This window comes from Oryctolagus cuniculus, chromosome 6, assembly GCF_051225735.1.
Source record: "Oryctolagus cuniculus isolate XC-2025 breed Fujian yellow rabbit chromosome 6, ASM5122573v1, whole genome shotgun sequence".
Classification (NCBI taxonomy): Eukaryota; Metazoa; Chordata; class Mammalia; order Lagomorpha; family Leporidae; genus Oryctolagus; species Oryctolagus cuniculus.
Genome location: NC_142872.1, coordinates 2,445,658 through 2,449,382, shown reverse-complemented (window position 1 = coordinate 2,449,382; position 3,725 = coordinate 2,445,658). Strand labels below are relative to the sequence as shown.

At 43.6% G+C, this 3,725-nt stretch overlaps 1 pseudogene; it reads right to left on the bottom strand.

Moving 5' to 3' along the window:
- Window positions 1-1,235: 1,235 nt before the first annotated feature.
- LOC100352118 (large ribosomal subunit protein eL19 pseudogene) lies at window positions 1,236-1,966 on the bottom strand (annotated as a pseudogene).
- Window positions 1,967-3,725: the final 1,759 nt, after the last annotated feature.

Here is a 3,725-nt window from a genome sequence, read left to right as displayed (position 1 = left end):
CTAGCAATTTAATGAGGGATTGATTTAAACTTGGGAAAGACAAATTTCAAGTATACAGATATGAAGCAAAAATCCATTTAAATTCTACCTATTTATTTATTTGTTTGAAAATAAAAGAGAGGAAGAGGATGAGGGGCAGGGAGAGAGAGAGGGAGAGAGGAAGAGAGGGAGAGAGAATGAATTTCTCCCAAAATGCCTGCAACAGTGTGACAGCCAAGACTGGGCCAGGCTGAAGCTGGGAGCTGAGAACTCAATCCAGATCCCCTACGGGGATGACAGGAACCCAGTCCTGTGATCCGGCACTGCTGAATCCCAGGGTCTGTACTGGCAGGCAACAGGAGCCAGCTTCTTTTTGCTCAGGATTACTCTGGTCATTTAGGATTTTTTTTGTGGTTCCATATGCGTTTTACAGTTGGATATTTTAGTACTGTTATCATCCAGATGGAAAATCAGCAAACAGAAGCATTTGGCTATACTCTATGCTAGTGGACAAAACAGTCAACCATAGAATATTCCATTCAGCCACTGCTGTGTACACAATCTTCTCAACAGCATGTGAAATATTCTCCATGATACATGGTATGGTAGGTCACAAACAAATATCAACAAATTTTTGAAATTGAAATCATACTGAATATCTTTTCCAATCACAGTGAAGTAAAACTAGAAACAAATAAAAAGAAAATCTTTCAAAATGATGAAAATACACGGAAGTCAAACTATTTATTGCTGAACAACCCATCGAGGAAGAAACTAAGACGGAATTGAAAATTTTCTAGAAGCAAGTGGATATGGAAACACAGTATCAAAATGAATTGGATATAGAACAGCTGGCAACACCAACATCAAAAAGCAAAACATTTCTAGTAAAAAACTTACCATTACATATCAAGAGACTAGAAACATAAATAAAATAAAAGGTGCAAAGGAAAACATTACTATTGACATCACAGAAATATTAAGAATCATTAGAGATTATTATGAACAGCTTTATGAAGCAGGTTTGATAATCCCCAGACACAGTACGAAAATTGAATCTTAGAGAAATACAAAACCACAACCGGACAGTATGGAGTAACAAGATTAAATCAGTAACATACATTCTTCCATTTGAGAAAAGCCCAGGACCAAATCGCTTCATTCCTGAATAAGACCAAACATTTAGAAAATAAATAATATGAAAGCTTTTAAAATTATTTCCAACAATTGAAGAGGAAGAAATCCTTCCAATCTCATTTTTTTTTTTTTTTCGGATAAAGACGTGTTTTATTTTGATGACCGACCCACGGCTTCCCCAAGGCTGCTATGTACAGACAGAAGGGGGCGTCGTTTCTCTTCATTTCTTGGTCTCCTCCTCCTTGGACAGAGTCTTGATGATCTCCTCCTTCTTGGCCTGAAGGCGCTCCTCGGCGCTTGCGGGCCTCCTTGGTCTTCGACCTGCGGGCCTCAGCCTGGTCAGCCAGCAGCTTCTTGCGGGCCTTGTCGGCCTTCAGCTTGTGGATGTGCTCCATGAGGATGCGCTTGTTCTTGAACACGTTCCCCTTCACCTTCAGGTACAGGCTGTGGTACATGTGGCGGTCAATCTTCTTAGATTCACGGTATCTCCTGAGCAGCCGGCGCAAAATCCGCATCCTCCTCATCCACTTCACCTTCTCCGGCATCCGGGCGTTGGCTGTACCCTTTCGCTTACCTATGCCCATGTGCCTGCCCTTCCGGCGGGCCAAGGTGTTTTTCTGGCACCGAGCCCGGGAATGGACCGTCACAGGTTTGCGGATGATCAGCCCATCTTTGATCAGCTTCCGGATCTGCTGACAGGAGTTGGCATTGGCGATTTCGTTGGTCTCATTGGGGTCCAACCAGACCTTCTTCTTGCCACAGCGGAGGACGCTGGAGGCGAGCCTCTTCTGAAGCCTGAGCATGCTCATGGCTGCGGCCGAGGCGGCGAAAGGAAAGGACTCCCCAATCTCATTCTACCACACCAGTGTCACTCTGATGCCAAAATCAGACCAAGGCACAACATGGCTGGGATTCTCCAGGCGAATTAGAGCCAACAGAGTTAAGGCATTGTGAAAGGGAAGACACAGAGAAAAAAATGAGAGATGAAAACCTAACAAAGCAACTTAAGTCATTTTTCATGAATCATGAAGTTGCTACCAAACAATCACTTTGAAGGTGGGCAAGATGTCTGCACTCAGAGGTTGTAGAGTGAACGGTGCTGAAAATAGTCATCACCACTGAGCTTGGGATGAGAAACATCCAGAAGGATTTAGTGTGATGATAGCAGTGGTGTGTGAAGTGGGCATTGTTCACTTTCAACATCTGCTTGCTGAAAAGGCTCCAGACCTGAAGCAGTCTGCAGGGGGTAGGGAGGAGCTTCAGCGCAGGCATGGCAGGCAGTGGGTAATGGGGAATGAGCAACAGGTGGATCTCTTGCATCTGAAGTGCCCAGTGACACCCTGTGTGGTGTCCTTCCACTCTGGGTCACACAGGACCCACATGGCCTCCAGGTCTTGAACAGTATTGGCACTGATTGAAGGACTGTGGCACCAGAGCTGGTCCATCTAATCCCCTTCTGGCTATGTGTCCAGCTTCACCATCAAACATGTTGTGAATTGCAATTAAATTATTTATATAAGCTGTGTTGTCAGAGCAGCACATCTGGCTGAAGAACAGCCTGTGGACCTGGTGACAGAACACGGTTCACCTGCAGCCAGCAGTGTACACCTGGCCACAGAGTGTGGTTCACCTGCAACCAGCAGTGTGCAACCAGCATTGTGGGTCTGGTGACAGACTATGGTTTACCTGTAGTCATATGGGAACTTTGGTCAAGGCTCGTTGGCTCCAGAGGTAAACTTATGATTAATCCAGGTTTATGATGGAAGTGACAAAAGAGACATTAACAGAAGCAGATGGTCACTAATGGGGATCTGATTTGACATAGTTTCTTATCTGAAGAAAACCAAATACAATAAATATTTTTTTAAAATACAATTTTAAGGCAACAATATAAGAAAACCCTTAATACCAAAATTGGAATCTTCAGATTTAAAGCATCCTGTGAATTCTAGTAAAAGGGTGGAGCAAAGAAGTTCATTCTGGTGAAAAACACTAGGAATAAAGCACGTGTGGGAGCCAGTGTTGTGGTGCTGTTGGTTATCCTTGCCACACATGCTGTCTGTGTCTCACACTGGAGTGTCCATTCAAGTGCTGGCTGTTAGAACAGCTTCTAATCCAGCTTCCTGTTAATGCACCTGGGAAGGCAGCACACCATGCCCAAGTGCTTGGGCCCCTGCTACCCAAATGGGAATCCAGGATGAATCTTCTGGCCTCAGCCTGGCCCAGACCTGCTGGTTGTGGCCATTTAGAGAGTGAACAAGTAGAGGGAAAATCAATCTCTCTCCCTCTCTTCTCTCTCTCTCTCTGTGTCTCTGTCTCTGTCTCTCTCTGTCTCCCTATCCCTCTTTCTCTCTCATTGCCTTTCAAATAAAAACAAACAAGCAAATAAATAGATAGAAAAACAACAGCATCAACAACAAAACACTTCCAAGGACATAAAACCAAAACATCATATTCTGGAGTTTGTGAATTCTCTGCAATGACACTTACTTCTAAAAAGCACTCTGGCACCTCACAGTTTTATTTCCATCAAAAACTTTAAATAAAAAAAAATCTATGAAATAAGTATGAGATTAAAAATTAGCAGGATTAAGTTTCAGATGATTATG